The 21,561-nt window shown below is 35.1% G+C and overlaps 1 non-coding gene across 1 annotated transcript; it reads right to left on the bottom strand.

Annotated features, from left to right (window-relative positions):
* Nucleotides 1-223: 223 nt before the first annotated feature.
* On the bottom strand, nt 224-296 carry TRNAA-CGC (transfer RNA alanine (anticodon CGC)). Its single transcript has one exon. It is a non-coding gene; the product is annotated as a tRNA-Ala (tRNA).
* Nucleotides 297-21,561: the final 21,265 nt, after the last annotated feature.

Raw genomic sequence — 21,561 nt, 5'->3', positions numbered from 1 at the left:
GGACCTCTCGAATACACGCCGAGAATGCTGACGACTACTCCAAGAAGGCATGCTAAGAATGAGGAAGAAATACCTTATATATTTCCCATTTTAAAGGGTGAGTGGGGATTAGGGGACGAAATCCTGGTGGTGGAGAATTATCATTCACTACCTTTTATATTTCGGGCGTCACTGTAGGGTCATTAAGTACTTTTTTAAACCAGGAGAGATGAAACATTAACAATGCCCTCGCCGGGACTCGAACCAAGGATCTCTCGAATGCGCGCCGAGCGTGTTGACCACTACACTACGAAGGCATACTAAGAAGGCGAAGAAATACCTTATATCTTTTCCATAAATCTTGAAATTTATTTTCATTTTCGTGTAAAAAATGCAAACGAAAGGCTGCATATTTCTTCCCATTTTTACAGTTACGTTTGTCAAACGTGTTGATATGTAAATAATTATATGCGTTTATTTGGACTTCCTTTATCTAGCCCTTCAGAATGCATATTTTTTAATCCATTTCGGATCGCCAAAGAGCCCGTCTCTTAAGTGAATGGCCAGCCTTAAATGCCGAGCGCAATTGCAAAGTACGTCATCGTGAATGGGTCTTTATTTCCCTTCCGTTTCGCGTAAGTCTCCTTTATACTTGCTTTGGTCCGCAAATTTGGACGCCCTCCTTTTGATTCTTCGTTATTAAAGCTGTTTTTGAGTATGCACCTCTTATTGGACTATGTCCATATCAGGGTGATATGGCTTTATTTTAAATTCTAGCTGGCCATAGTTCTAATGTAATCTTTAAAATAAGTTGAACTAAAGGATAATCTAACAAATAAAAAAAAATTTCTAGCGAGAAAATTTCCAAATTCTCTCCAAAGATCAAGATGTTTGTGCAAGACGTGCATTTGTATGTATTTATGGAAACTGTGAGTTAGGTAGCCGTACAACAATTCTGTGGACTTTTGAAATTACGCTCATTGTGAGACTGCTTGCAAATTAACTATCTTTTAATTATCTTACTTTTCATTCATTTAATATTAGTAAAATAAAGCAGTAATTCTGCTTAATCGGTGCTGTACCGTGTTTTTGAAAGTAAATACTACAGACGTGTCGCCCAACGTGGGGCGAACGCAACGAACTCTAAGTTGAAAGTGTGCGAATATTATTCTTAAGTATTGATTGACTGAGAATTTAGTGGACCGTTCTTACAAGTTGTTGGATTTATTGGATTAACGTTCAAAGAATCTAATAATGAAATAAACGTGCTCTACCATGATTTTTAAAGTACATATATTTCAATGTCTTTTTACTCCAGTCTGAGCCTTAAATGTGATCTAACATTATTTAACTTTGAAGCACAGAAATTAAACTCTACTTATCTTAACTCTGTTCAACCTCTAGTTTTGGATAACAAAAATTGTGATGATTAAGATACAATAACACACCGAACAAATATTACATTAGAAGTCAAACAACAAAAATCAAGGTAATATTTTCAAATTTTCACAGGACTAGTTTCGATGGTTTTTACCGAACCATCATCCTCAGCTGCAAAAGCGCGAATATGGCGCTTTTGCAGCTGAGGATGGATTGCTGAGGACTTCTAAATTAACAAAAATTGTGTTGAATAGTTAAACGAACTCCATAATTCTATACATATTTAGACACATGTTTAAGTCCATTTTGTGCGACACATTGCTTTTTTAAAGAATTCGAGTCTAAGTAGAACGTTTACTTCGATTGCCTGCAAGTGAAGTCTAGTAGAAGACGTATCTGTCCATTTGTTGACGAATAAAAGGCTAAGCATTCTTTTAGCAAATTAAAGATGTAAATCTTGTGATGTAGATAAAAATTTCTTTGGAGGATATCGTTACTGATTGAAGTCCTTGAGCTTTTTAGAATTTTTTGATCGTAACTGACCCTGTCCAGGCGGTCAGATCTGAGATTTCGACATGGAGACAGAAGAAATTTCCATTTAGAGAGGAAGACTTTTTAGCTTCACCGGATATTAAAAGAAGCGAGAAAAAGAGAAAACTATTCCCACCACAATTAGGCTTAGACGCTATTATACAACTTTTAAATTGTCGATAATTCTACAAGTATTGCATGCAGATTATTTAAAGGAATAAATACCTTATCCATAAGGTAAGGACAATATAACTCAGTCATTTTTAAAGCAAAAAAGGCAGAGTTTATCAACATATAATGATAAAAAATTGAGCTGTTTTCACAATATATGTACTGTCATATAATGATGCCAATGAACAATGCATGACCATGTACGGAAGCATATTTATCTCTCAGTAGGCATGATCTATAAAATTCTCACAAAATGAGGCGTCCAAAGGGGCATTTTTTAACGTTTTGTGTGTTACCTTTATTTACTATGCTCTTTTAATGTTGTATTGTAATTATTTTGTGGAAACATTTGTGTATGACAAAGTTTATAAAGGTATCAACAAACAATTACATTCAGAGAGCAAGTCTAAATTATTATTAGATTTCAGCAAAATATTTGCATATGAAAAGTCCAAATGGTAAATATAAGGAGTATTTTATTCATTAGTACAAGCATTTTATTTACTCGTATACCAATGAGTTCTGACGAAATATCTCCATATCTTTTATTACTTAATTATTGGCACTTGTTGCAGACGTAAATAAGGTCTAATCAGAAAATAATCAAGCATCTGAATCAATTACTCATCTTACATCGCCACACACATTCTAAATCAGATTTCTGAATTACATTCCTGAAAGCCTTTGCGGTGTAAAGGAAACTGAACAAACAATTCAAGCACAAATTAAAGCAGTAGGTAGAAGAAACATACCTTTTATTTAAAAAAACTACCACTTTGCCTGAAAGGGTCAAAGCAGTTTGATTAAAACAAACCGCCAGATTCAACGAAGAAACGCCAGCTACGTTGGGAATTTTCAAATACATGAAGTACAGGAGTATATGAGAAAACTAGTGAGTAACACATTGGTTATAATATTTATAATCTAAAACTGTGAATACAATTTTACATATCGATGGTGTCATCGAATGAAAACCTGTTTCAATGTCTGACGCATTTCATTAAGAAACATAATGTATATTTTTTAATTTTAAGAACACAGCTTCCGAAGTATTTGACAGCCCAGCCTGTATAAGCTCCATTCATTTGTTTAAAAGTTAGTAAACGGTTTTGAAAAAGTATAGTTAGTAAACGGTAAACAACACTTCTGAATACATCAAAAGGACCAATGAGAAATACTTTACTAAAGCCATACAATGCGACTTCGTTAAATATGCATAAATTCTTAATTACAAGATACATCACGAAAACAGAAATATTAGATCTCTTGCTGAACACACTGTTATGGATGGCGACCATAATTTTGTTTCGTAGCACCTCTGTCGGTGGTAGACTATACTTTTCAAATATTTGATTTTAACTTTGTTGATTTTGAAATCGAATGGAATGAATTTCTACATTTGTAACTCTATCGTTTATATTTTCCTTTTTTATCGTATAATATCGTGTTTTAGTATGTATTCTTATATATATTTTTTTGTACATAGTATCTTGACTGTTTTTCGTATTTGTAGTACTTGATCATCGCATAACTTCTGGTTTTCCTTTCGAACTCTCGTCTGGTTTTCAGGTACTTGTCTGATTCACTCTTTGGCTTTTGGTCCTTTTACAGCCAAACTTCTTTTTCTTTCCCTTGTCTCTGATTTCTCCTCCGACATTCACTCTAACTCCAGTGCTCATTACGTCATGTCGGGCATCACTTCATGAACCGGCAAAGTTGCATCTTGCAATAGCTCAGAAAATATACAGAGTCTAAGTGATAAAGGAGAATATCCTTCATTTTCTTCGAAAGAGAGATGAAGTATTTGTTTCAGTTTTAATATTTTAATACTAATCTCCACAGGTCTGACATAACTGATGTGACACAAATAGGTACTGAAAATTGACTCACACAGGGAAAAAATTTATCGTTATTTTCTTGTAAGACTTTTTTTCCTGAATTTTTTTTAAACAACATATTTGTAATCGGTCGAGGAAAATTAGCCGACGAGACACTTAACCGACACAAGTTAGCAGACAGGCCATTTAGCCGACAATGACACTTACCGGACAGGACATTTTGCCGACAGGGACAGTTAACCGACACGACATTAAGCCGACATTGTGTCTCGCTCTTCCCAATTCTTTCGGATTTCTAATACTTTCACAGTTCATTACTACTTTCTCAACACATCATGCTTCATTCATTCCCGTACAAAGTCGTTTCGCTCTTCCCACAGATGAAATTTCCTTTCCCTGTCAGGAAGTAGAGTGATTCGCCCTACTCCTCGCTATAATGGAACTACTTTTTTTCTGTATTTACCATTGAGGTAGGAAGTCAAATGGAGTGGCCCTAATCTGTTTCCTCCATACACTTTTTTGAAGTACTGGCGATCCCTTCGCGGTGACCAAAACATTGGGTCATTTGCCATTAAGTTCAATGCGTTTCTGACACGATCGTATGTAAGCATTTTGTAATTAATCGCAAAATATACATATAAATGCATATAGTTTCTTTTCCTACAGTATTTCAGAGTCCAAAGTATATGAAAAGAATACATTTTTAAGAGCAAGAGGACATTCCGAATGTATTTAAATGCAATACGTTTCACTGAACAGTTTTCTCAGAATGATTCAAATTGAATGAAATATTTTCACACGTTTTCATTAATTACATTAGAAAAAAAGTTAAAGTTATTCTATTTTATTAGATTAAGGATTAGAAAAATTAAGGTCAAAGTTTATTGTATTGTTAAATATTTGCATAAGTCGCCTGTAGTAACGGCAACCGCCGGCAATAAAAGGAGGTGCTTTCCTTAGTGGCACCGCAGTTCCTTTTAGTTCGAGCCAGAATAGACCTGCCCGGGGAGAAGCCAGGGGATGAGAGATTCCGGTTTCCGCCCTGTTCCGGTTCCCGTCTTGTTGCGGATCCAGTCCTGTTCCGGTTCCCGTCTTGTTCCAGTCCTGTTCCGGTCCTGATCCAGTCCTATTCCAGTTCCAGCCGTGGCCGTTTAAGTCCAAAACACGTAGGAGCGGATGTCTGAATTCAGCGAAATGGAGATATACGCCGAAAGGGCTAGATGGATTCTGTCTTTTAAAGGAAAGTGTTCTTCACCGTGCCGGCATAGCTGTTACTTTAAAGCAATTTGAAGTTTTCCACCCAAGATGTTAAGTTTTTGTTTGTGATGTTAAGTTTTCATCCGTGTTGAAGTTCCAGTTAAATAAACCTTTAAGTTTTAGACAAGGTTTTTGTGTTCTTCAGAAAATTTTAGATTCGAAATCAGATATAACACATAGGATTATTATCGGAAAAATCAACATTTGGCATCAAGCGACAGGATATTGTCTGCAAGGTAAGCGACTTTTTTATTTTTGAATCATGGAAGCTTTAAAATTAGCAAGAACTCAATATAGAAGACTATTCAGTAAAGCTTGTAATGAATTTGACAATGAAGAAACTAAATTTAATCAGGAAGAAAAATTAATTAAAATAAAAGTTATTTCCGAGAAAGCTAAAGTTTTGTTTGATACTGAAATGAAAATACGAGAATTAATGTTTAAAGAAATTACAGATGAGACTTTACTTATTAAGGAAATAGATGAATCTGAATTATATTTTGATAGGTGGAGACTTCTGGAAAGTAAAGATTCAAAAACAAGGTACACACTCTTTGCGGAAACTATACGATGAACTCAAATCTAATCTAAGAGCCTTGGAGATATTGGGAATAAATAGAGGCAAATATTTCGCGATATTATATCCATTGGTAGAATCAGCATTGCCGAATGAAGTCTTAAAAACGTGGGAGAGACTTAGGTTTTCGCGTAAAGGATCAGAAAGTTTAACCGGCGAAAACGCCGAGTTAAGAGAAAGGGAATCTGACCTTGAGAGCCTTTTATGTTTCTTGCGCGGTGAAGTTGAAAGTGAGGAAAGAATTTCTTTAGCAGCTAAATCTTTCAATGTTTTCGATCGATTGGCTAACGGTAATAAGAAAGGAAATTCTGGTTTAAAGATAAGAGAACCTCGCTTAAAACCTACGGCAGCTGAACTGTTTACTTCTTCTAATGAAGCTAGAAAAGGCTGCATATTTTGTTCCAGTATAAATCATGGTTCTGCGGAATGTTTTCAGGCGCGTAACTTATCGTTGTCAGAAAGAGAAGTTTTGGTCCAAAGGACACGCTCTTGTTATCTGTGTCTGAAATCTGGACATTCTGTCAGGAGGTGTAGATTAAAAATAGTTTGTTTTACATGCGGCAAAAGGCATCATATTTTTCTATGTAAGGGGCCATTCACAAATGAGTGAGACAAGGGCAACGGAACAGCCTCCAAATCAGGCTGAAACACTCGCCAACATTTCTTCAAGGTCTCCTAAAGTTTTGCTGCAAACAATAAGAGTAATAATTAAAGGAGATAAAAAATCTCGTTCGGCTCGAACTATAATTGATACTGGTTCTCAAAGGTCGTATATTCTACAAAGCGCAGCTTAAGATATGGGTTGTAGGTATATGGTAAAGGAATACCTTAGCCACGCATTATTTGGCGGTACAACGACCAGTTTGTGTGAACATAAAGTTTACAAAATTCTTTTATCTAATATGTCTGGCTCGTACAGTTGTAATTTCATGCGTTAAGTCAGCCTGTTATTTGTAATAGTATACCTTCTATTGGACAAGGAATATGGCTTAAAGAGCTTGCTGACTGTGGAATAAGTTTAACAGATCGTTTAGAAGGACCCATAGAAATTTTAATAGGAGCCGATGTTGCAGGACGATTATTAACGGGGAATCGTAAACAAATTTCAAACGGTCTTGTAGCTATTGAGACAAAGTTAGGATGAACGGTTATGGGAAAAACCGGGGAGTTGAATAGTGAAGGTTCAACATTCTTAGTTACTTCAATGTTGAATAAAGAGGCTTGTATTTCTGATTTATGGGCCCTCGACTCGCTTGGTATTACGGACCCATCCGAACAAAAGACTAAATTGGAATTGTATGAGGCTACCAGGCAACATTTTCTTGATACTGTAAAAATAGAAGATGACCGCTTTGTAGTGTCTTTGCCTTGGTTGGAAGGGCACCCTCCCCTGTCGGATAATTTTGAGTTATCGCTTAAAAGGTTGCACGGTACGATTAGGCAACTTGAAATAGATAATCTTCGCCAAGAGTATGAAAATATATTCCAAAAATGGCTCAAAGAGGGCATAATAGAGGAAGTACCCGTAAATGAATTAGATTTACCCCATCATTATTTGCCACATAGACATGTTGTTAAGGAACATAGTACTACGAAGTTACGGCCAGTATTTGACGCTTCGTCTAAAGTAAAGGGTTCTCCGAGTCTCAACGATTGTCTTGAAAAGGGATTAAACCTTATTTCATTTATTCCTACAATCTTAAATAGGTTTCGCCAAGAAAAAATAGGGGTGATTTCTGATATTCGTAAGGCCTTTCTGCAAATTGGCCTGAATTTTAGTGACAGAAACTTCCTCCGATTTCTTTGGATAAAGGGTGAAGATGGCTTGAAGCATTTTCGTCATTGTCGAGTCGCATTTGGTGTAACTAGTAGTCCATTTTTACTTGGAGCTGTTATTCAATATCACCTAAATTCAATTTTGGAGAAAAATGATGCAGATGTAAAATATTCTTCCAACATTATTGTTAAATTAATGAATAGTTTCTATGTTGATAACTGTGTAACAAGTGTCGGAAGTGAAGATGAATTACAGCGCTTCATGAAAATATCTTCAGATGTTATGGCAGAACGAAAATTTGAATTACGGGGTTGGGAATATACCGACTGTAGTTTAGAAACAGAATCTATTGCGAATGTATTAGGTTTATTATGGGAAAGACAAGGCGATACTCTTCAAATAAATGTTGCTAATTTACAAAATCTTTGTTTCGAGAAAGTTACGAAAAGAAGTATTTTGGCAATAGCCCATAAAGTATTTGATCCCATCGGTATAACATGTCCAGTCCTTATATTACCTAAGATGTTATTACAGCGTACATGGGAAACAAAAGTAAAATGGGACGAAGAAGTTAACACCGAAATTAAAAGTAAATTTTTGAAATGGGTAAAGGACATTTCTCTTTTGAAAAACATTAAAATTCCAAGGTGGATACGATATCAGCGAAAACAGTGTTCAATCCATGTTTTCTGTGACGCCAGTCAAGCAGCGTATGCGGCAGTAGTTTTTATTCGTGTAGAAGAACCTGAATCAGTTAAAGTCCAGTTGCTTCAGGCTAGGTCTAGAGTTTCCCCTTGTGGTAAAAAGGAAACTACTATTGTAAGATTAGAATTGTTAGCAGCAACTATTGCATCTCGTCTTGCTGCAGACGTTCTAAAAGACTTTGAGGCCAGAAGTATATTTTTCTGGAAGATTCAACTACTGTCCTTGCATGGATAAAAAGGGAAGAACAATGGGGGACATTTGTAGAAAATAGAGTACAGGAAATAAGGCTTTTGACACGTGTGGAGGATTGGAGGCATATACCTGGTGACCTTAACCCTGCAGATCTTCCAAGTAGAGGGTGTTCAGTTCGCCAACTCTCCCGGTCAAAATGGTGGGAGGGTCCGAGCTGGCTTTTAAAATCCCAAGAAAATTGGCCGAGTGCCGAATTTATAACTGATGAAGCGGAAATAGCCAGCGAGAAAAAAGAGGCAGTGGTTTCATCTCTAGTGTCTACTGAAAGGTTTAGTTTGAGTGAGCGATTTTCTAGCTATCGAAAAACAGTTAGAGTTGTTGGTTGGATTCAACGATTTTTCTTTAATTGCAGAAATAAGAAAAAAAGGAAAGGTGAACTCACTGTTGATGAAATTGATTTTGCAGAAAAGGTTGTTATTCGCTTGATTCAATCGGAATCGTTTCAGGATATAGAAGACGCACGCTTACGAACTCTTAGTCCATTTTACGATGCGGGAATTCTAAGAATTAAAACTGGTGCGTTTCGAAGAGATGACACGTTAGAGTTTAGAACACCTATAATATTACCTATAATATTACCATACCTGGTATATTATCATGTACCAGGAGAACATCCATTAGTTAGGAATTTAATTATGGAAGAACATAAAAAGAAAGGACATGCAGGTGTACAATATATACTGAATACCTTAAGGGAAAGGTTTTGGTTGTTATCTGGCAGAAGAACGGTGCGTTCTGTTTTGAGTAAATGCATTACTTGCAAGAGATATTCTGCTGCACCTGTTGACCACATATCAGCCCCACCGCCAATAGAGCGAGTAAATGATTCAGCAGTATTTCAAGTAACGGGTATAGACCTTTGTGGTCCTTTATTGTTGAGAAACAAAGAAAAGGCATGGATTTGTGTTTTTACATGCGCCGTTTATAGAGCGGTCCATTTGGAGTTGCTGACTTCTCTATCTACAGAAGTGTTTCTTCAGGCTTTTCATCGGTTCATGTCACGAAGAGGTAAACCCACAACTATGTACAGTGATAATGGAACTAATTTTGTAGGAGCTTCAAATGCATTTAAATTAATAGATTTTGAACAAATTAATCGGCAGGCAGCCAATGAGCGGATAACATGGAAATTTATTCCCCCTGGTGCTCCATGGTGGGGTGGTTGGTGGGAACGTCTGATCGGAATGATGAAGCAAGTCCTTAAAAAAGTTCTTAAACATGCTTGTTTAAATTATGAAGAAATGTACACGATACTGTGTGACTGTGAAGCGATTCTTAATGACCGACCGTTGACAGTAATTCCTTCCGATCCTGAATTTAAAGCTTTAACTCCTGCCGACTTTTTAAAAGAAATTAGAACTAGTAGTTTGCGGGATATAAAATACGGTATTAAATCAAGTAATTTACAAAGAAGATTTCAGTATATTCAAACTGTACGAGAAGCATTTAAAAATAGATTTCGTAAAGAATATTTGGGAATTCTCAAGGTTTCGCATAAAAGAGCTGAAAGGAAAGTTACTATTAAATTAGATGATATTGTTTTGATCGGTAGTAGTGACAAAAGATTTTTTTGGCAACTTGGTCGTGTCATAGAACTACTTCCAGGACCTGATGGAATAAATCGACTTGCAAGAGTAAAGACCCGAAATGGAATTTTGCTTAGAGCAGTTCGAACTCTGTATCCTTTAGAGGTAGCGCAAAATGATGTACCCGTGAAGCTGCAGAATGAAAAACAAGATTCGTTGTCTGAACTTAAATTCAACATAGATGATAAATCTGTCAGGCCTGTAACACGATCTGGTAGAACTGTAACTCCGCCTGACAGACTGGAATATTAAGGCTCTTTTGCATTGTTTTACTTTGATGTGAAAGTTCACTTTTTTTTTTCCCTTAGGTGGAAGGATGTTAAATATTTGCATAAGTCGCCTGTAGTAACAGCAACCGCTGGCAATAAAAGGAGGTGCTTTCCTTAGTGGCACCGCAGTTCCTTTTAGTTCGAGCCAGAATAGACCTGCCCGGGGAGAAGCAGGGGATGAGAGATTCCGGTTTCCGCCCTGTTCCGGTTCCCGTCTTGTTCCAGTCCTGTTCCGGTCCTGATCCAGTCCTATTCCAGTTCCAGCCGTGGCCGTTTAAGTCCAAAACACGTAGGAGCGGATGTCTGAATTCAGCGAAATGGAGATATACGCCGAAAGGGCTAGATGGATTCTGTCTTTTAAAGGAAAGTGTTCTTCACCGTGCCGGCATAGCTGTTACTTTAAAGCAATTTGAAGTTTTCCACCCAAGATGTTAAGTTTTTGTTTGTGATGTTAAGTTTTCATCCGTGTTAAAGTTCCAGTTAAATAAACCTTTAAGTTTTAGACAAGGTTTTTGTGTTCTTCAGAAAATTTTAGATTCGAAATCAGATATAACACATAGGATTATTATCGGAAAAATCAACAGTATCATTAACATTAAAATTATTCATTTTTTTCTTTTCTATTTATAGAGCTTCTTTCTAAAATACTTTCTCAAATATGACATGATGTTTTAGCTTCCGAGGCATCTTTTAAACTAAAAAAAAATATCTAAGACAGTTTATAATTAAGGGAAGTTGGAACCTTAAAATCTTCAAAAAATTGTGATTTCGGATTTTTGCATTTTCAAATTCTCTACACTTTTATCATTCTAAAAATACCATTCCTTAATCTCTATGAAATCTGTAAAAAAATCTAGTTTTAATTTGTCATCTATTGCTTTGATCAATGAGTATTTTTACATTAAAACGCTTTTTTCTCCAAACGTGATTTTTTTATACTCGATGTACCTTTTCTCAGAAACTACTGCTCACAGGTATCTAAACATTTTATGGCTTATTTATTAGGTTCCCTAGTATTTACTAAAATGAGCTTAAAAAAAAAAAAAAAAAAAAAAAAAAAAAAAAAAAAAACTTTTTTTGTGTGAGAAAAGTGCTAAATTTTACTGTGCCTAACAAAACATCCTGTAATTTACTCTAAAATTCAAAATGTTTCAAAAGCTCATTTCGCTATGATCAAATAGGTATACTTTAATTACAGAAAAAATTTCAAGCTTGTATCTACAGCTGATTTTGAGAAAAGGTACATCGAAAACGGACAATTTAACATTGTTGGTATAGGGGTTTCTGATACCCCTTAATGCTCTATTCGGTCCATTTCAAATTAAAGCACCGTTTATTTTAATAGCGAAATACGTTAAACAGCACTTAACTTTCTCTGAATATTTCTGAAAGGGAATAAAAAAAAGGATTTTTTTAAAAATATTATTTAAAACTTGTAGCTAAGTTATTATAAAATGTAAGGGGAATAATTCTTTTAATTATTACTTATCAGATGTTTTAGTCCTAAATTTCAACAATACATATTTTAAAAGTCTTCTTCTTTATTACTTTCTGAAGCTCACATCTCATAGAAGTTGCTTTACAAAACATTTTAACAGATTGATTTCCAGTACGAACAATTTTCGCTTAAATAGTTTTAAAACGTATTTGTCAACAAGATTTCAATTTATGTTTACAATTCAGTGTTAATGTAATTATATATTTAGATAATATTTGTAATCATTATAAATTTAAATACATTTAATAATTAGATTTCTTCACAGTACCTTTCACATGTGTTTATGAATAAATAAATAGTTCATTTCAAATACATTTATAAATAATTTAATAAAGTCCCTCCAGTTCTTTCGTATTTTGTAGGCAAATACATGCTTTTTACAAGCATTTACATAAATACCCATACATATTTCATATTTTTCATTTCCGGCATGTGCAAATATTTAATTTCTGTGCATTCACTATATTTTTCGAGTAAAGTAATTTACAGTAATTTAGCATATACCCGAAATTTTTACAATATATATATATATATATATATATAAATATAATTTGAAGGAAAATTACATGCATTGTTTTTAATACCAACTCAAAGGTCAGTTTTTTTTCGAAATTCCTCCACGATGGCATCTTTCCCTTTAGGCAGATGCATGCGTTGCATGCCTTACTATATTTAATAAAAACGTAACCTGACCTATGTGCCTAATTACAAATATTTTAACATTTAATAATTTTATATTTACATTTAGCCATCAAGTTTCAAACTTTTGACTTAAAACAGGTTTTAGGATATTTTCATCATCAATTTCAAATCTTCTAGTAAATAAATTTTGCCAGATCACTCAATACATCTTTTAGTGCTTTTAAACAGTTTAATAATTCTCTGTGAATATAATTAATAAAAACTATCCAATATCTCATTTAAACAGTCATTGCATTGTCATCAGATCGCAATCTTAATTGTCTTACTCAGCATAATAGCTTCTTTTTTAAAACATTTTAAAAAGTAAAATTGACCTAATTTCACGTACCTGAAATTTTCCTACTGTGAAGTAGGAACAGTGAGGTAATCCAGAAGGTAACAATATACAAAGTATATTGATATACCTATTAATAACACTTTTTGATGTCTTGAAGCTTTCAAAAATAGCGGACTACTACTTAGGTATATACATTGAATAACAAAGATTTTTCATTCATAATTTTGTATTAGATTTAGTCATCAGCTAAACAATATTGCTAAATAAAATTTTAAAAAAAGAGAGAGATAGAACTTTATTTTTTTCCTTTACATCTCTATTAATTATTGACCATGAAATAAGATAAGTTTTGTATACAACTGACCCATAGATACTGAATTATTTACAATATTTTTGCAAAAATAAACATATCTTATTTGCAAATATTGTTTAGTAATTGCTCTTATTAAATGTAAAATGTGGTCAATTTTCCACTGGGTTAATTTCAAGCAAATGTTGATTTAAAGATGTGAACAGGCTTTATCCTTCAGTTTATCTAATACCAGTATTTTTACTGTTAATGTGCTGTGTTTCTGCTTAATAATTTTTCCATCATTCAAGTTGGAACCATACTTAAATCCTTCTTCACAGGATTAGCAAATTTTAAAAACATCAATTGAGGGATAAATTAGTATATTTTACTTTTATAAGAAATAAGCGATTTGTAACAGATAATAGACTGCTGCTCATATACTTACACGAGATGCACATTTAATTGTTGCAGAAATTCTGTGGACCACATAACAAGATATGTTATAAACTATTTATTCTGCACGTAAATTTAAAGCATTTGGACGAAATATGTAATCGTGTTCTTCAGGATTAATAGTTGCAGGTGGCGAATTATCATTTAGAAAGCATATGTCACAATAACATGTAGATGACAAAAAATTATTTTATTTAAAGCGTTTTGGCGTTTGAGATATAAAATAAAAGTAGCGAAAACTCTATCAAGGGTATCGAAAGACGTATACGATTTTAAAGGTAAGGTATTTTTCATTCTTTAAGCATAACATGTTTTCTAAAATCTATATCTTTGTAGTTCAACAGCTTAGAATTTGGGTTTTCATCCGAAGAGAACCCGTTGGCGCTGTTGCATTTTTACTCCCCAAGCCCGCTGCTAATCGTAAACGTTCTGATTTTTTAAACAAAGAATAGATAGAAATATTTTCTTATAATTAAAGAAGTTTTTATAGATAAATGCCGGTTCTCGGTTCGTCAGTTCGGGATGAAAGGAAGAAAATATGGCAGAAGGCGTGAATGCTAATTTATAACATGGAATGTGCGTGTGCATTTTAAATAATTAAGTAATGCTTTTATTTTTATTATTGGTTATTGTCATCTAAAATTATGAGAATAAATCAATTTTTATGGCGTAAAATTTTAACAAGATAATATATGTTGTTGTTTGTTTACTTGCCAAGCTCTCGGCTCATCGTAAACGTGATATTTTGTAAACGTGATTTTTAGTGTATGTAAATTCAAGTTAGCAGACAAAACAATATATTAAGCATATGGTAGTAAAAATTCACAGATAATTATCATGCAGATGTAAAACTAACCGGTTAAACTTGATACACGAAAATAAATTTGTATTAAATTCAAGTTAGTACAGAAAAGAATCTATTAAGCATAAGACAATATATAAGCATTTATAACGGAAATAAAAATTCATTTAAAAAATATAAATTAGTGTTAATATACTGAAATTAACCGTTTAAACCTGATATACGAAAAAAAATTGTCTTAAATTCGACAGAAAACAATATATTCCGTACACCATCAGTGGTTTGTTAATTTTGATGACCATGGGGATGCATCAAAATATTCTGTCATTTTAGTTAATCAATAATATTTTTTATTTCAATTTAATCATCTATTTATGTCATACCTGCCATCCTCTGAAAGGTTATTGTTAATGATTTTCTAACAAACAACAACATATATTATCTTGTTAAAATTTTACGCCATAAAAATTGATTTATTCTCATAATTTTAGATGACAATAACCAATAATAAAAATAAAAGCATTACTTAATTATTTAAAATGCACATGCACATTCCGTGTTACAAATTAGCATTCACCCCTCCTGCCACATTTTCTTTCTTTCATCCCGAACTGACGAACCGAGAACTGGCATATATGTAAAAAAACTTCTTTAATTATACGAAAATATTTCTTTCTATTCGTTGTTAAAAAATTCAGAAAAAATAACGTTTACGATTAGCAGCGAGCTTGGCGAGTAAAAATGCAACAGCTCCAACGGGTACTTTCCCGAAGCGCCTACGGATTCTCTGCGGATGAAAACCCAAATTCTAAGCTGTGGAACTACAAAAATATAGATTTTAGCAAATAGTGTTATGCTTAAAGAACGAAAAATGCATTACGGTGCCTTTAAAATCGTATACGTTTTTCGATACCCTTGATAGAGTTTTTGCTACTTTTATTTTATCTCCCAAACCCCAAAATGCTTTAAATAAAATAATTTTTTGCCATCCACATGTTATTGTGACATATGCTTTCTAAATGATAATTCGTGACCTACAACTATTAATCCTAAAGAAATCGATTACATATTTCGTCCAAATGCTTTAAGTTTATGTGCAGAATAAATAGTTTATAACATATCTGGTTATGTGGTCCACAGAATTTTTGCAAAAATTAAATGTGCATCTCGTGTAAGTGCATTATATGGGCAGCAGTCTACTATCTGTTACAAATCGCTTATTTCTTATAAAAGTGAAAGATACTAATTTATCCATCAACTGATATTTTTAAAATTTGCAAATCCTGTGAAGAAGGATTTAGTACATGCACATTCCGTGTTACAAATTAGCATTCACCCCTCTTGCCAAATTTTCTTCCTTTCATCCCGAACTGACGAACCGAGAACCGGCATATGTCTAAAAAAACTTCTTTAATTATACGAAAGTATTTCTTTCTATTTCTTGTTAAAAAATTCAGAAAGATAACGTGGAAAATCAGAAAAAATAATAATAATTAAGAGAAGAATAATATAAATCTGCAAATGCGCACAACGACAGTGATAATTCAACAAAATGAACGTAAGAGGAATAGTTGCAACCTTCGAACAAGCGAATAGGACTGAGGAATGGGCACTGCTACCGCAAGAAATGTTGCACTAGCTGGTTCTGAGTATGCGGAGACGGTGCGAAGCAACCATTGCAGCGAGGGAAGGGCATATTCCATATTAAAGAACATCTGCTTATTGTTCTTCCTCTTAGATAGACAATCATGAATCACGATACTATGCGTTCAATAAAGCTTGTTTTTGTTTGATTCCATACCGTATGCTTTGTATTCCTTTTTTCATGTCCGATGCTTTCGTTATCCTTTACGTACATAATACTCTCCTTTATTTTTGCATTTCATGTCTCTCAGTTGATTTCTCGTGGAGTTACGGCAAAAACCCCTGCTGTTGCTTAAGTTTTGCACACCAGTGTACTATATATATATAAATTATAGGAAAGAAAGATTTTGATTGCATGTATATAGACTAGAGTTTATGTATTAAGTTCCGACTATTAACACATTTTGTTCCGTGTTGTTCTGTTGTTAGTAAGCTTTGTAATAGGGCGACGCTTTGTTCCGTTATTTTTAAGCTAAGAATAAGCAATTCGTCTCATATTGTGGATTAAATATGTTTGAATTAAATTCGCGGTTCTGTAACATCATTTTTAATGAGTAAGTGTAACGCTTCTCGCTTAAAACGTTATTTGTTTAAATTTAGAGAAATCTATTGATGTATAATGTCGTGTAATGATAATTTAGAAGTAAAATATTATATTATAAGTCTTTTTATTATTTAGTATTGAAGCAAAACCTGAATGTTCACTCTTCCTAATTTGACAAAGGAGCTAACATCCAACTCCCCTGTCCAATTCCAGCTATACTTTCTTTTACTCTAAGCCCGCCCGCTAAACAACTAAAGTCGGGCTGTACGCACGCATTTTGAGTATTATTTACCGAAATTCAATGGTGCTAAAAACACATCTATAACTGTTAATTAAAGTAATACTGTGTATTACGTGTCTCTGTGTCGGCTAAATGTCCTGTCTGCTAAGTGTCCTTGTCGGTTGAATGTCCTGTCGGCTAACTGTTCGTGTCGGTTAAATGCCCTGTCGGCTAAGTGTTCTTGTCGGCTAAATGCCTTATCGACTAAATGACCTGTCCTGTCGGCTAAGTGGCCGTGTCAGATAAATGTCCTGTCGGCTAACTGGTGACGGTTAAGTGCATTTTCGGGTAAGTGGTTGTCGGCTAATTGTCACGGACCCGTTTGGGTTTGTAATCAATGTTCTCACCAATTTAATGCTGCAAGCACGCTAAAATTTCAATCATCATTATACAGGCTAAAAAATTAATTATAATTTTGAAAATAAAATGTGTTAACATGATAAGTTGTAAAAATAACCAGATCTGGAGCTTCAAATCTTTAAGTTAAAATACAACTTCCTGTGATTCTTTTTATTGGGGCAAACATCAGTTCTTTACCGCATTAAAAGAAACAAATAAATTTCTTCGAAAATTTGTTTATAGCAGAAAGTTAATTCCTGGAGAGTCAATAGACAGATATTAAAGCTCCGTATAATTACGCTGCCTTTTACTGTAGGACAGACAAATATTTCTTTTAATGTAAAAGGAGGAGTTATATATTTCATCTATTTTTTAATTTTAACAAAAGTTGTAAATTTATTCCAACAAAATTAAGTGGTGTAATTACTTTTATTTTCATAAATAGAGTACATTTCCACTTGAAATAGAGTAAATAACTTAAATTCAGTTTTAATTGCCTAGATTCCAAAATGAAAGGCTCAAACGTGTTTTCATACTTACTGTGTCAAAAGTAAATAAAATAACTGCTTGACTGACTGACTGATAACTTATAGCCAGAATACCACTGAGATCAGTAGTTTATCTGGCTCAATCAAATTTATGCCGGATGGGCACAATAACATAGAACTATCTTCACATAATGTCCGCAGTAAGGAGGAGAAAGACGGATAAAGAATAGGAAGACCAGCAACGCAAGAGCTCACTAGCAAGTAACCGGCCCAGTAAAGGCGTGACTAAGTGGGAGTCATAAAATCAGTGTAGAATGTGAATAAAACTAGTGAATTTAAGACAGTACAATAAATGAGTAAGATACAAAATTAAGAATGCTAATAAACACATTGTGTACATTATTTACAGGTGGGCACTAGGTGGGAAAGTTGGAACTAGGTGGGAAAGTTGGGGTCCCTGATAAGGTGAGCCGCAAGTGGGCGCAGTTGGCGTCCTCATTCAATATTTCGTAGGTAAAGATATCAAAATTTCTCATATGGTCACAGTTCAGAGCTTTCGTGAAGAATTTCCTGTTGAAATTATTCAGGTGCTCTTCTGGAGTGTCCAGTTTTAAGTCACAGTGCAGTGTAGCATTGCTCGTAAAAAAGTGAGCATGGGTGATAAGCCTTAAGACTTTGTTTTGCATGATTTGAAGTCTTTTTATATCCTCCTTGGTAGCCGTGCACCAAGCCGGCGACGCATAAGTCATCAATGGCCTAATTGCCGTGATATAAACTAGCCTCTTTTTCCTGAGGTCTAAGCTAGAATAATTACCCAATATAGGGATGACACTATTTACAACAGTGAAAATTTTTCTTCTGACCTCTGGTATATGATCTCCCCATTTTAATCTTTCATTTAGCATTACTCCTAAATATTTCGCCTTACTAACTCTAGGAATCTCTTCAGAGAATAAGAAGAGCTTGCTATTAATAGTCAACTGTGTATTTTTCCTCCTTATCAATAATAATTGCGACTTGCTGGCATTAATAGCAATTCCCCAAGTCGTACACCACTTTTCTACCACCGGTAGAAGCTCCTGTAATTTCTTGATTGCATGGTGTGCGTTTGCGGACTTTACGGCTAATGCCGTATCGTCCGCATAGCACCCAAGAAAGTACTTTCTGCCAATGTGAGCCCTAGGGAAGTCATGAACATAAAATAAATGCAGGACGTTCCCTAAAATGGACCCCTGTGGGACGCCTGCATTCAAGGTGCGTAAACTGGAGATGTCCTTTCCAATAGCCACAGTGAATTTCCTATTAGTGATAAAAGACATAATTAGCTGAATCAGCTCTCTATCCATAGGGAGATTTATAAGTTTATAAATAAGCCCCTCATGCCAGACGCGGTCGAATGCCTTCGCCACGTCTAGCATGAGTAACGCGACGTTTTGTTTCTTGTGAAGCGCTTCCCCACAAAACTCGATGAGCCGAACCAGCTGCTTCGTTGTTGAAAGCTTTCTCCGGAAACCAAATTGTTCCGGAGGCAGTAATTCAATATAGGTTTTCAATCTGCTGTAGATTAATCTCTCAAAGACCTTTCCTAGTCCCGGAAGCAAGCTAATGGGCCTGTACCCATCGGGCTTAGTGTTATTCTTGCCGGGCTTAGGCAATAAAATAACTTTTGCGATTTTCCATTTTGTGGGAAAATAGCATTGACTAAGACACGCATTGATAATACTCGTGAATTTTGTCACAACATTGCAGGGCAGATTTCTAAGTGCGTGATTATTAATACCGTCTATGCCAGGGGCCTTTTTTACTTTAAGCTTCTTTGTGATTTCTTTGATCTCTCTGGGGGTAGCAGTGGCCATGTACCTCTTAGCAGTGTCGGCATTAAGCCAATCCCTAACAAAGTAGCATGCCTCATTGACAAAATTAATGTCCATGGGCATCATGTTAGGTCTGAACTGCTCTTCTAAATGGTCCGCAAGGACCGTCGATTCTTTATTATTGAGAGCAACAGAGTTTTCAGTATAAATCGGCTTATTGCATGTACGCTGCCTTTTCAAGTTACGCATGAACGTCCAGAGGGTGCCATCATTCGGACTAAGATTCTGAATTTTTTCCTCACATACATCTCTCTTATGCTCACATAGTTTCTTTTTAATTAATTTATTTAATTTGTTCCTATCTCTTTTAACGTGAGGGCTCCATGTAAGGTGCCACGCTTTCCTCATCCTATTCCCGTCCTTAATCATCTCTCTAATTTCCTGTGGCAGAATGCCAGCGTTATTATTTCTTCTCACGTGTCTAGATGCATTTTCAGTAGCATTATTGATTGAATCAGTGAGGGTATCAACTGCATCATCTATATCTTTCCGCGAGTTCAGAGTATCAAAGATGGGCGGATTCTGACTGAAAAACTTCTGGAACTTATTCCAGTCAATCCTGCGGATAATTTCATTTTCTGCTTCTTTAGTAGGCCTAGGTAAGCAATGACCGGTATATGGTCAGAGCTCAATTCGTGCTTTACTTCAGTATAAATAGGGATTGAAGTATTTGTCAGAAGAATATCAAGAAGGTCTGCATTTCTTGGGTTCTGTGGTCTGTACGTATACTCCTCAGTAACATGCAAGGCAACTGGGTGATTATTTATAAATTCATAGAGGACCTTACCATTTTGGTTAGTTTTACGGCACCCCCATTCGGAGTGCTTTGCGTTGAGATCACCCGTTAGGATATACTTATTATTGTCAGAGAGAAGTTTGGAAAGAACACTTTCCATCAGTAGTTTCCTGGGCTGATTATAACATGAATTGAAATTCAAATTACCATATTGCGGTAAGTACACTGAGACTGCGACCATCTCATGTCCGTCGTTTCTATCTTGGCTAATCAAACAGGACTGTAGCGAGTTTCGCACATAAATTGCGCCCCCCACCACCACGGTGACTCAAACGATCGCACCTATATGTGCGGAAATTAGGCAAATTTATACGCACTCATGGCGTGGCAAAAGTCTCTGTCACAAGGGCAATATCAATATTGTGATTGTTAAGGAAGTTTAAAAATTCCGTCAACTTGTTCTGAATGGCATGAGCATTCCAGAATGCTAATTTTATGGGATCTCCTTGTGTGGTGTACCTATCCATTAAGATCTTTATTTATGGTAGTTTTGTCCTTATGAGTAGGTGCATTTTGTCCTATTTGCTGTGTTGAAAGAAAGCCGGAGCTCTTAATGACCGATGCAAGCTCGGCCAGGTGTGCAAAAGCAGTTTTTGCTTCCTTGATCGTGTCTGCATACAAACCAGTAGACAGGGCTTGTGCAAATGATTTATTTTCTATAACCCTACTAGTATAGACTTTTGGCTTATCCTGTTTCTTTTTAGGGAACATCTCACAACCCCTAAAGTTCGAGGTGGGAGATTGTTTACAGTTCGCACAACATGGTGGCAAGTCAGAGTTTTTATTAGGGCATTCAAAGGACAAATGTCCCTCTCCGCATCTCACGCACTTGGGTGCATAGTTACAGCCAGTTTGCGTATGATGAAATCCTTGGCACCTATAGCATTGTAGCGTGCCCGATCTACCTTTATAATTTTCGACTTTAAATCCTAGGTCACATAAGTGAGTTTCGTTGTGTATATCTTTGGATTTGGGTTTCTTAGAGTAACTAAAAATAGCGGGAGTTTAATAACCTCCCCTTTTCTTCTGCGCGTAAGTTGCTTAACTGATTCAACTTTGTATCCTAAATCTTCTAACTCCTCTTGTATTTCTACCGTATCTGTATGTCTTAAAAGACCTCTTATCACAACTTTTATGTCTTTATCCTCAGGAAGCGTGAAAGAGTGATGTTCCACTTTCGTGTCTTTTAAATAAGTAACAGTCTGCCTGTAATGTTCAGGGTTTCTGATGAAAATTTTAATCCCTTTATT

This window comes from Stegodyphus dumicola, chromosome 10, assembly GCF_044657685.1.
Source record: "Stegodyphus dumicola isolate Sdum_Otavi_A_Nest chromosome 10, ASM4465768v1".
Lineage (NCBI taxonomy): Eukaryota > Metazoa > Arthropoda > Arachnida > Araneae > Eresidae > Stegodyphus > Stegodyphus dumicola.
The sequence above is the reverse complement of the archived record's forward strand: the minus strand, read 5'-3'. Positions and strand labels throughout refer to the sequence as shown.